This window comes from Triticum dicoccoides, chromosome 3B (genome assembly GCF_002162155.2).
Source record: "Triticum dicoccoides isolate Atlit2015 ecotype Zavitan chromosome 3B, WEW_v2.0, whole genome shotgun sequence".
Classification (NCBI taxonomy): Eukaryota; Viridiplantae; Streptophyta; class Magnoliopsida; order Poales; family Poaceae; genus Triticum; species Triticum dicoccoides.
The window spans coordinates 795997774-796011589 of NC_041385.1; positions in this window are offsets into that span (position 1 = coordinate 795997774).

Below are 13816 nucleotides of genomic sequence, written 5' to 3' on the forward strand. Positions count from 1 at the left end.
GGCTGTGGCAGCAAGCCCTCCACCTAAACAAGATCCGAAGAGACATCGCACGAACCCTGACAAGGCAGCCATGAAGAAAGGTGGTGCACTCGATAAACCCAACGATGCAAGATCGACGACCTCCCGCGAGGAGGATCGCCGGGCACAATGAATATCTTATGCTGGAACTGTCGCGGTGCGGGCAAAGCTGCGACAGTCTGAGAGCTTTGTGACCTCACGAAGCAGTTTGCCCCAGCCGTGTTGTGCATAGTCGAGACTCAAATTTCTAAAGCACGGGTCGAGAACCTTTCTGATACATTAGGTTTTACTCATTCTTATGTTGTTGGTAGTTCGAGCCGTAGTGGTGGCCTCGGTTTGTTTTGGAATGATGCAATAAAAATAAATGTTTCAGGTTACTCAGAGTATCACATTGACGCTATTGTTAGTTCACTTAACAGCCCAGACTGGCGTCTCACGTGTGTGTATGGCGAAGCACAAGTGGGAGAAAGATACAAAACTTGGGATACACTCAAATCCTTGGCTGCAACAAGCTCCTTACCGTGGATGTGTCTGGGTGATTTTAACGAGGTTTTATATGCACATGAGCATGTTGGAGCGGGGCAGAGAAGGCAAGCTCAGATGGTCGGGTTTAGAGATGCGCTCGATGTGTGTGCACTTGAGGATCTGGGCTACCAAGGTAGAGCCTAGACTTTTGAGAAGAAAACTTCAGGAGGTGTGTACTGCCAAGTCCGCCTCGACCACGCTGTGACTAGCAATGATTGGACATCGCTGTTTCCCTAGGCAACGCTCTTCCACGAGACAGCAGCAGCATCGGATCATGCGCCGATCAGGCTGCAGTTGGAGCCCTGGATCATCATGCAAAATAGTAAGAAAATCTTTAGATATGACCTGTATTGGGAAAAGCATGCAGAGTACAAGGATGCCCTCAATCAGTTGTGGACAGGAGAGCCTGGGGCAGTCACGGTCGCTGAATTAAACAGAAAGCTGCAGAATCTTCCGGTCTCCCTGACACAGTGGAGCGGGGCGACGATTGGCCAAGTAACTAAAGAAATCAAAAAGCTGCGCAGGGAGCTGGACATTTTGCGGAATGACCCTCAGAGAGTGGCGCCCTCACATGTAGAGGTCAAAATTTCAGATAAGCTTGTTGAGTTGTATCACATGGAGGAAATTTTACTCCGACAGCGGTCGAGAGTCGACTGGCTCATGGACGGGGACAAAAACACTAAGTACTTCCAGCGCAGAGCAAGTATGAGACGTCGGAAGAACCAAATCAAAATGCTGACGAGGGCAGATGGATCAACGACAAACGACCCCTCTGATATGGCTGGCCTGACAAACTCCTTTTACAAGAGCCTGTTTACGGCGGAAGGCACATCAGGGGTCGAAGAAGTACTTCAGTCAGTACCGTCCAAGGTGACTATGGAGATGAATGAGGGTCTGTTGGCACCGTACACGGCCGAGGAGGTAAAAATGGCATTATTCCAAATGTATCCCACTAAAGCTCCAGGTCCTGATGGATACCCGACATAGTTCTTCCAGAAGCACTGGGCTCTGTGTGGGACTGAAGTAATTGAAGTGGTGTTGCGCATCTTGAGGGGTGAGGAAAGCCCGGAGGTGATCAACGAAACCATTCTTGTTCTAATACCAAAGGTAAAGGACCCGACCCAGCTCACTCAATTCAGGCCAATTAGCCTCTGTAATGTGCTTTATAAAATTGCTTCCAAGGTCCTGGCCAATAGGCTAAAAGTCATTCTGCCAGAAATCATATCCGAGGAGCAGTCAGCCTTTGTTCCGGGTAGGCTGATAATAGATAATATTATTACTGCTTATGAATGCTTGCACTTCATGAAGAGAAACAAAGCTCAAAGGAATAGATTCTGCGCAGTCAAGCTCGATATGATGAAAGCATATGACAGAGTTGAATGGGAATATTTGGAAGCTATAATGATCAAGTTGGGGTTTGCACCAACGTGGGTAACCTTGGTCATGAGAATGGTGAGCTCGGTAAAGTTTTATGTCCTTTTTAATGGTACAAAGCTTGAGGATTTCATGCCTTCAAGAGGGATCCATCAGGGGGACCCCGTTTCTCCATATTTGTTCTTGATAGCAGCGGAGGGCCTTTCGTGCCTCTTAAAAACTACAAATGAATCATCGCACCTCAGAGGATTACAAGTAGCTCCAACGTCCCCGCCGGTAAGCCACTTGCTTTTTGCTGATGATAGCCTGCTGTTTGTTAAGGCCAATATTGATGGAGCAAATGAGTTGTCATCCTTGCTTGATCGCTACTGCATGGCGTCGGGGCAACGTGTGAATTTGTTGAAATCGTCAGTGTTCTTTAGTAAAGGGTGTTCTAACAATTTGAAGCAGGAAGTGAAGGGTGCTTTGAATATCACTAATGAATCCTTGTCGGAGCGGTATCTTGGCTTGCCCTCTGATGTAGGAAACAGCAAGAATGGCGCCTTCAAGTTCCTCAAAGATCGTGTGTGGAATAAAATTAAGGGGTGGATGGAGAAGATCTTGTCGGTCGGAGGGAAGGAAATACTCATGAAGTCTGTTGCACAAGCAGTTCCAGTGTTCTCCATGTCTTGTTTCAAGCTTTCGATAACCCACAAGTATAGGGGATCGCAACAGTTTTCGAGGGTAGAGTATTCAACCCAAATTTATTGATTCGACACAAGGGGAGCCAAAGAATATTCTCAAGTATTAGCAGCTGAGTTGTCAATTCAACCACACTTGGAAACTTAGTATCTGCAGCAAAGTGTTTAGTAGCAAAGTAATATGATAGTGGTGGTAACGGTAACAAAAGTAAAGACAGCAAAAGTAATGTTTTTGGTATTTTGTAGTGATTGTAACAGTAGCAACGGAAAAGTAAATAAGCGAGAACCAGTATATGGAAAACTCGTAGGCACTGGATTAGCGATGGATAATTATGCCGGATGTGGTTCATCATGTATCAGACATAACATAGGGTGACACAGAACTAGCTCCAGTTCATCAATGTAATGTAGGCATGTATTCCATATATAGTCATACGTGCTTATGGAAAAGAACTTTCATGACATCTTTTGTCCTACCCTCCCGTGGCAGCGGGGTCCTATTGGAAACTAAGGGATATTAAGGCCTCCTTTTAATAGAGAACCAGAACAAAGCATTAGCACATAGTGAATACATGAACTCCTCAAACTATGGTCATCGCCGGGAGTGGTCCCGATTATTGTCACTTCGGGGTCGCCGGATCATAACACATAGTAGGTGACTATAGACTTGCAAGATAGGATCAAGAACACACATATATTCATGAAAACATAATAGGTTCAGATCTGAAATCATGGCACTCGGGCCCTAGTGACAAGCATTAGGCATAGCAAAGTCATAGCAACATCAATCTCAGAACATAATGGATACTAGGGATCAAACCCTAACAAAACTAACTCGATTACATGATAAATAGCATCCAACCCATTACAGTCCAGCAAGCCTACGATGCAATTACTCACGCACGGCGGTGAGCATCATCAAATTGGTGATGGAGGATGGTTGATGATGTCGACGGCGACGAATCCCCCTCTCCGGAGCCCCGAACGGACTCCTGATTAGCCCTCCCGAGAGAGATTAGGGCTTGGCGGCGGCTCCGTATCGTAAAACGCGATGATTTCTTCTCTCTGATTTTTTCCTCCCCGAAAGCCAATATATGGAGTTGGACTTGGCGTCAAAGGGACACCAGGGGGCCCACGAGGTAGGGGGCGCGCCCAGGGGGCGCCCCCCACCCTCGTGAGCAGGGTGTGGGCCCCCTGGTCTTCATCTTTTGCGAGGATTTTTCTTTATTTTTTCTAAGGTGTTCCGTGGAGTTTCAGGACATTCTGAGAATTTTTATTTTCTGCACAAAAAACAACACCATGGCAGTTCTGCTGAAAATAGCGTCAGTCCGGGTTAGTTCCATTCAAATCATACAAATTAGAGTCCAAAACAAGGGCAAAAGTGTTTGGAAAAGTAGATACAACGGAGACGTATCAACTCCCCCAAGATTAAACCCTTGCTTGTCCTCAAGCAATTCAGTTGACAAACTGAAAGAGAAAAAGAAAAAAATTTACAAACTCTGTTTGCTCTTGTTGTTGTAAACATGAAAAGCCATCATTCAAGTTTCAACAATTATTATGAACTAACCATACTCACAATGACACGTAGGTCTCACAATTACTCATATCAATAGCATAATCAGCTAGCGAGCCATAATAATAAAACTCGGGTGACAACACTTTCTCAAAATAATCATAACATAATATAACAAAATGTTATCTCGCTAGCCCTTTCTGAGACCGCAAAACATAAATGCAGAGCACCTTTAAAGATCAAGATGACTAAACATTGTAATTCATGGTAAAAGAGATCCAGTTAAGTCATACCCAATATAAACCAATAATAATGAATGCAAACGACAGTGTGCTCTCCAGCGGGTGCTTTTTAATAAGAAGGGTGATGACTCAACATAAAAGTAAATGGATAGGCCCTTCGCAGAGGGAAGCAGAGATTTGTAGAGGTGCCAGAGCTCGGTTTTAAAATAGAGATAAATTATATTTTAAGCGGCATACTTTCATTGTCAACATAACAACTAAAAGACGATGATATATTCCATGCTAAATAGATTATAGGCGGTTCTCAAACAGAATGGTAAAGTTTATACTCCCCTTCCTCCACAAGCATTAATCCATGGCTTGCTCGAAACAACGAGTGCCTCCAGCATTCAACAGGTCCCAAGGGGAGTTTTGTTTGCAGTTATTTTGATTTAGTTTGCATAAAGCATGTGACTGGGCATCCCGGATACCAGCCATTTTCTCGTGAATGAGGAGCGGAGTCCACTCCTCTTGAGAATAACCCGCCTAACACGGAAGATAAGGGCAGATCTAGTTGACATATGAGCTATTCGAGCATGCAAAACATAATATTTATTTGAAGGTTTAGAGTTTGGCACATACAAATTTACTTGGAACGGCAGGTAAGTACCGCATATAGGTAGGTATAGTGGACTCATATGGAATAACTTTGGGGTTTAAGGAGTTTGGATGCACAAGCAATATTCCCGCTTAGTACAGGTGAAGGCTAGCAAAAGACTGGGAAGCGACCAACTGAGAGAGCGACAACAGTCGTAAACATGCATTAAAATTAATTCACACCGAGTACAAGCATGAGTAGGATATAATCCACCATGAACATAAATATCGTGAAGGCTATGTTGATTTGATTCAATTACATGCGTGAACATGTGCCAAGTTGAGTCACTCAATACATTTAAAGGAGGATATCACCCCATCATACCACATCATAATCATTCTAATAAAATGTTGGCACGCAAGGTAAACCATTATAACTCATAGCTAATCAAGCATGGCACAAGCAACTATAATCTCTAAATGTCATTGCAAATATGTTTATTTCATAATAGTTGATTCAAGAATGATGAATCATCATATTTACAAAAACAAGAGAGGTCGAGTTCATACCAGCTTTACTCTTCCCAATAAGTCCATCATATATCATCATTATTGCCTTTCACTTGCATGACCGAACGGTGTGTATAATAATAGGAGTGCACGTGCATTGGACTAAGCTGGAATCTGCAAGCATTCAACTCAAGAGAGAAGGCAAGTAATATGGGCTCTAAGTTAAATAAACAATCATGCATATAAGAGCCACTAAGCATTTTCAATATGGTCTTCTCGACCCCCAAAGAAAGGAAAAGAAATAAAAACTATTTACACGGGAAAGCTCCCAACAAGTAAAAGAAGAACGGGAAATATTTTTGGATTTTTTCTTTTTAATTCTACTACAAGCATGAAAAGTAAACTATTACTATTTTTTTTGGTTTTTTCTTAAGGTTTAACAAACACACAAGAAGAAAGCAGGAAAAAAAATTTAAACTAGCATGGATATTACAATGAAAGAGTATGAGCACCGACATCTAGCAATGAGTGTGTGTGAACATGAATGTAATGTCGGTGGGAAATACGTGCTCCCCAAGCTTAGGCTTTTAGCCTAAGTTGGTCTATTGCCAGGGATGGCCTGGTGGATATCCGTATGTGAAGCTGGGGTCATAGTGTGACGAAGAGGACTCTGACTGCCACTGGCTGGCAGCCTCCTCTGGATCCCAAGAATAAACAGATAGTCGTGGAGGCTCATCTTGTGGTTCCGGCTCCGGGGCTGGTGCAGGATTCCGATAGACTTGAACAACCGACCACGGAGCGATGTGAGGTTCTGCAGACAAGTTAAACAAACAAGGAGCAGGCAAAGTAATAGTCTCAGGGTGATGTTTATCAAAGTACAATTTATATTTGAGCTCCCCATCGCGACTCTTAACAAGAAAATCATGCGCTATCATACTCTTATAATCTAAATAAGCACGGGGCAGCGCTATTTCTTCTTCCTCCTCATGCCTAATAGGTATTTCAAAATGTTCAGCTAGGCGTGAAGCATAAATGCCTCCAAAGATGGGGCCCTTAATGCGGTTCAAACTTAACCGTCTAGCAACAATTTCACCCATACTAACAGAGTTATTGCGGTATAAATCATGGAGCAAAATAACAATATCAGGAATACTAAGGTTCCCACAGTTCCCGTGTCCAATCAAGCAACGACTAGCAAATAAGGCAAAGTAGCGTAAAACAGGATAATGTATGCTAGTTATCCTTGCGTCATAAACCTTCCTGGTTTCTCCCACCGTGATAGTGTTAATAAAAGCTTCTACTTCATTACAGTGGGGTTCATCTAAGGTGCCCTCAAAGGGTATTCTGCAAACCTCGCAGAATTCAGCTAATGTCATCTTTTTAACAACGTCATATAAATGAAACTCTACTGATGGAGGTGATTTCTTAGGGAAAAAGTAGAAGTTTTGCACAAAAGTATTTGTGAATAAGAGATACTGATGACGTTGGTCGCGGAGGAAGTTGGTGAGGCCAGCGTTCTCAATCAATAAATAGAAATCCTCATAAATCCCGGCTCTCCTCAAGAAGTCATCGGAGGGCCATTCACACGGCCGGACCTCCACGGTGCGGGGCAAATTGAATTTGGGCTTCTCCTCTTCTTCCTTTTGTTTTTCCTTAGAGCTTCGGCTCAACGAGCCCCTTAAGAATTTCTTCATTATTTCTGAAATAATCTGAAATTTTTAGTAACTTCAAATAAAAGTGAACCAACTTCAATAAAATTGGTAGTAACAACTCCCACAAGTGCTAGAGCCTATATAAAGCATTAGAACTACTTGGAACCATATAAATTTGACATGCAAGCTCAAGAACATGGTCACCTATGCAGCACAAATTTGCAATGAATAAAGCACTAGAATAAAAACTAATTGTACCAATGGAGGAGTCACATACCAAAGAACAATCTCCCCAAGCAGTTTTGCGAGAGGTGCTTTGAGCAAGGAGATCGAAAATCACAGCAACGGGGGCTGGAACTCATGCTTGAGTTGGTTTTTCGTGTTTGTGTGAGGCAGAGGAAGAAGATGGGTGCAAGAATAAGTGGAGGAGGGCCACCGTGGGCCCATGAGGCAGGGGGGCACGCCCAGGGGGGTAGGGCGCGCCCTCCACCCTCGTGGCCAGGTGGCAGCTCCCCCCGTGGTGATTTTTGCACAGTAAATTCTCAAATATTCCCGAAAAATCATAGTAAATTGGCATGGCATTCTGAGGACTTTTATTTTCGGGATATTTTTATATTGCACAGATAAGTCAGGAGACAGATAGAAAAATACTATTTTACTTTATTTCTACTAAGTAACAGAAAATATAAAGAGGGTGCAGAAGGTTGTAGTGCTTCTAGTTTCATCCATCTCGTGATCATCAAAATGAACCCACTAACAAGGTTGATCAAGTCTTGTTAACAAACTCATTCCGAATAATCACGAAACCGGAGAAATTTCGAATGACACTAAGTTACCTCAACGGGGATATGAAAATCCCCAACAATAAGAATATCATACTTTTTCTTGACAGTAGGGAGAGGAAATTTAATACCTCCAAATATAATCGATGGAATTTTTCCAATAGAGTTGATACTATAAACTTGAGGTTGTTTCCTCAGAAAGTGTACCGTGTGCTCATTGCCATTAACATGAAAGTGACATTACCTTTAGTGCAATCAATAACAGCCCCTGCAGTACTAAGGAAAGGTCTTCCAAGAATAATAGACATACTATCATCCTCGGGAATATCAAGAATAACAAAGTCCGTTAAAATAGTAACGTTTGCAACCACAACAGGCACATCCTCACAAATACCGACATGTATAGCAGTTGATTTATCAGCCATTTGCAAAGATATTTCAATAGGTGTCAACTTATTCAAATCAAGTCTACGATATAAAGAGAGAGGCATAACACTGACACCGGCTCCAAGATCACATAAAGCAGTTTTAACATAATTTCTTTTAATGGAGCATGGTATAGTAGGTACTCCGGGATCTCCAAGTTTCTTTGGTATTCCACCTTTAAAAGTATAATTAGCAAGCATGGTGGAAATTTCAGCTTCAGGTATTTTTTTTTTATTAGTAATAATATCTTTCATATACTTAGCATAAGGATTTGTTTTGAGCACATCAGTTAATCGCATACGCAAAAAGATGGGTCTAATCATTTCAGCAAAGCACTCAAAATCCTCATCATCCTTTTTCTTGGATGGTTTCGGAGGAAAAGGCATGGGTTTCTGAACCCATGGTTCCCTTTCTTTACCATGTTTCCTAGCAACGAAGTCTCTTTTATCATAACGTTGATTCTTTGATTGTGGGTTATCAAGATCAACAGCAGGTTCAACTTCTACATCATTATCATTACTAGGTTGAGCATCAACATGAACATTATCATTAGCATTATCACTAGGCTCATGTTCATCACCTGATTGTGTTTCAGCATCAGAAACAGAGATATCATTTGGATTCTCAGGTGGTTCAGCAATAGGTTCACTAGAAGTTTGCAAAGTCCTATCATTTTTCTTTCTCTTCCTTTTAGAAGAACTAGGTACATGAATATTGTTTCTCTGAGAATCTTGCTCGATTCTCTTAGGGTGGCCTTGAGGATACAAAGGTTCCCGAGTCATTCTACCAGTTCTAGTAGCCACTCTAATAGCATAATCATTTCTCTTACTATTCATTTCATCAAGCACTTCTTTCTGAGCTTTAAGTACTTGTTCTACTTGAGTGATAACCATAGAAGCATGTTTACTAACAAGTTTAAGTTCACCTCTAATATCAGCCATATAATCATCCAAGCGTTTAATCATAAAGGTATTATGTTTTAATTGTCTACCAAAATAAGCATTAAAGTCATCTTGCTTAAACATAAAGTCATCAAACTCATCCAAGCACTGACTAGCAATTTTAGTAGGAGGGACTCCAGCTTGATCATATCTATAGAGAGAATTTACCTTTACTACCTGTGTCGGGATATCGGGAGGTTCTTCATTAAATAAGTAATTGAGATCATATACTTCTTCAACAGGCGGTAAATTAAGACCATGTATTTCTTCAATAGGAGGTAAATTCTTAACATCTTCAGCTTTAATACCTTTTTCTTTCATAGATTTCTTTGCCTCTTGCATATCTTCAGGACTGAGAAATAGAACACCTCTCTTCTTCGGAGTTGGTTTAGGAATAGGCTCAGGAACTGGCTCAGGAGGTGCCCAATTATTTTCATTTGCCAACATATTATTCAATAGAATTTCAGCATCATCCGGTTTTCTTTCCCTGAAAAGAGAACCATCACAACTATCCAGGTAATCTCTGGAAGCATCAGTTAGTCCATTATAAAAGATATCAAATATTTCAAGTTTCTTAAGAGGATGATCAGGCAAAGCATTAAGTAATTTGAGAAGCCTCCCCCAAGCTTGTGGGAGACTCTCTTCTTCAATTTGCACAAAATTGTGTATTTCCCTCAAAGCAGCTTGTTTCTTATGAGCGGGGAAATATTTAGCAAAGAAGTAATAAATCATATCCTGGGGACTTTGCACACAACCAGGATCAAGAGAATTATACCATATCTTAGCATCACCCTTTAATGAGAACGGAAATATCTTGAGTAAATAAAGGTAGCGCGATCTCTCATTATTTGTAAACAGGGCAGCTATATCATTTAACTTAGTAAGATGTGCCACAACAGTTTCAGATTCATAGCCATAAAAAGGATCATATTCAACCAAAGTAATTATATCTGGATCAACAGAAAAATCATAATAATCCTTATCAGGAACACAGATAGGTGAAGTAGCAAAAGCAGGGTCGGGTCTCATTCTATCTCTAAGAGATTCTTTACTCCATTTAACTAGCAGCCTCTTAAGTTCATATCTATCATGGCAAGCAAAAATGGCTGCAGAAGATTCTGCATCAAAAAGATAACCCTCAGGAATAGCAGGCATATTCTCATCATCACTATCATCATCGTATTCAGGTTCAATAATTTCTCTTTCTCTAGACCTAGCAATTTGCTCATCAAGAAATTCACCAAGTGGCACAGTAGTATCAAGCATAGAAGTAGTTTCATCATAAGTATCGTGCATAGCAGAAGTGGCATCATTAATGACATGCGACATATCAGAATCAATAGCAGTAGTAGGTTTAGGTGTCGCAAACTTACTCATAACAGAAGGAGAATCTAGTGCAAGGCTAGATGGCAGTCCCTTACCTCCCCTCGTAGTTGAGGGCAAAATAGTAGTTCGATCATCTTTCAAGTTCTTCATAGTGTCCAACAGATATAAATCCCAAGTGACTCAAAGAATAGAGCTATGCTCCCCGGCAACGGCGCCAGAAAAAGGTCTTGATAACCCACAAGTATAGGGAATCGCAACAGTTTTCGAGGGTAGAGTATTCAACCCAAATTTATTGATTCGACACAAGGGGAGCCAAAGAATATTCCCAAGTATTAGCAGCTGAGTTGTCAATTCAACCACACCTGGAAACTTAGTATCTGCAGCAAAGTGTTTAGTAGCAAAGTAATATGATAGTGGTGGTAACGATAACAAAAGTAAAGACAACAAAAGTAATGTTTTTGGTATTTTGTAGTGATTGTAACAGTAGCAACGGAAAAGTAAATAAGCGAGAACCAGTATATGGAAAACTCATAGGCATCGGATAAGCGATGGATAATTATGCCGGATGTGGTTCATCATGTATCAGTCATAACATAGGGTGACACAGAACTAGCTCTAGTTCATCAATGTAATGTAGGCATGTGTTCCGTATATAGTCATACGTGCTTATGGAAAAAAACTTGCATGACATCTTTTGTCCTACCCTCCCGTGGCAGCGGGGTCCTATTGGAAACTAAGGGATATTAAGGCCTCCTTTTAATAGAGAACCGGAACAAAGCATTAGCACATAGTGAATACATGAACTCCTCAAACTATGGTCATCACCGGGAGTGGTCCCGATTATTGTCACTTCGGGGTTGCCGGATCATAACACATAGTAGGTGACTATAGACTTGCAAGATAGGATCAAGAACACACATATATTCATGAAAACATAATAGGTTCAGATCTGAAATCATGGCACTCGGGCCCTAGTGACAAGCATTAAGCATAGCAAAGTCATAGCAACATCAATCTCAGAACATAATGGATACTAGGGATCAAACCCTAACAAAACTAACTCGATTACATGGTAAATCTCATCCAACCCATCACCGTCCAGCAAGCCTACAATGCAATTACTCACGCACGGCGGTGAGCATCATGAAATTGGTGATGGAGGATGGTTGATGATGACGACGGTGACGAATTCCCCTCTCCGGAGCCCCGAACGGACTCCAGATCAGCCCTCCCGAGAGAGATTAGGGCTTGGCGGCAGCTCCGTATCGTAAAACGCGATGATTTCTTCTCTCTGAGTTTTTCTTCCTGAAAGCCAATATATGGAGTTGGAGTTGGCGTCGGAGGGCCACCAGGGGGCCCACGAGGTAGGGGGCACGCCCAGGGGGGCGCCCCCCACCCTCGTGAGCAGGGTGTGGGCCCCCTGGTCTTTATCTTTTGCGAGGATTTTTCTTTATTTTTTCTAAGGTGTTCCGTGGAGTTTCAGGACATTCCGAGAATTTTTATTTTCTGCACAAAAAACAACACCATGGCAGTTCTGCTAAAAACAGCGTCAGTCCGGGTTAGTTCCATTCAAATCATACAAATTAGAGTCCAAAACAAGGGCAAAAGTGTTTGGAAAAGTAGATACGACGGAGACGTATCAGCTTCCTCGCGGGCTTTGCGAGCATTTAAACTCGTTGATACGCAAATTTTGGTGGGGGAGCAAGGAAGGAAAAATAAAGGCAAGCTGGGTCTCTTGGAGCACCATGACCAGACCCAAGGCTTGTGGAGGACTGGGTTTTCGCGATATCGAGCTGTTCAACCTAGCCTTACTTGCCAGGCAAGCTTGGAGAATTTTGACAGACCTTGCATCACTTAGTGCACGGATCCTACGTGCCAAATACTTCCCCTCGAGTGACTTTTTGCAGGCCGAACTTGGATCGGCACCCTCGCAAGTATGGCGAGCAATCCTCGAAGGGCGGGACACTATGAAACAGGTCCTGGTTCAGCGCATTGGTGACGGCCAAACGGCACAAATCTGGCAACACAATTGGCTCCCTTGACCTCATAACATGCGATCAATCACAAACAGAATCCTAAACCCCCCACATCTTGTGGGGGAGTTGATCTTACCGGATGCAACTTGGGATCGGACTACTATCCAGGAAGTATTCTTACGAGTTGATGCTGCGGCCATCCTCTCCATACCGTTGTGTACCAGACATATAGAGGACTTTTTTTCATGGACACACGAGAAGAATGGGATCTTCTCGGTCCGCTCTGCATACAGAATGTTGATCAACACGAAATATACCCAGGAATCGTGGTTGGAAGGAAGAGCAGACACTTCAAACTCGGAAGCAGAGCAGAAACAATGGACACAGCTTTGGAAGATTTATGTCCCTTCTAAAGTCAAAATCTTCCTATGGCGTCTGGCGCAGCAGTCCATCCCTACTGCCGATCTTCTCCACCAGCGGAATATGTCAACGCTGGATACATGTGGCATCCGTGGAGCAGCGGATTCATGGCAGCACTCATTGCTCCATTGCAGTGCGGCCAGGTCCGTTTGGGCGCTTCAACCCATGGAGACATTCCAAGTCTTGGAGGAGACCACGGAACCGGATGCTAAAAGGTGGATCTTCGCTCTGATTGAGGCTCTCCCAACCCAGGTTTTACTCAAGTTTTGGTCACACTCTGGGCCATCTGGTATGCAAGACGGCAGGCACTCCATGAAAACATATTCCAAAGTCCAATGGCCACACACATGTTTGTGACCAAGTACCTCAGAGAGCTGGAAGATTGTAAACCGAAGGAGATGATCCGCCCGACTATGGCTCCCAGAAGCCGGGTTAGATGGATTCGGCCTCCTCAGGGTTTTGCAAAGATAAGAGTTGATGGTGCGGTAAAATGAGCAAACAATGAGGGATCCTATAGCGCTGTATGCAGGGACGAGGACGGTATGTACTTGGGTTCTTCAGTGATACGGAGTTTTGGAATTACCGATCCAACTACATTAGAGACCCTGTCATGTCGTGAAGCATTGGCTCTGGCTTTGGATCTGTCGCTAACCCATGTGGAGATTGCTTCAGATTGCAAAAACGCTGCTCAAGACATTAACCTTGGCACGGGAGGAATGAACGCGAGCATTGTGAAGGAGATTAGACAGACTACCACTCTTTTTCAGAGTTGTGCCTTCATCTTTGAAGGTAGAGTATCAAATCAAGAGGCTCATAGCCTTGCTAAACACGCTTTTGGTCTGGATCCGGGGCGCC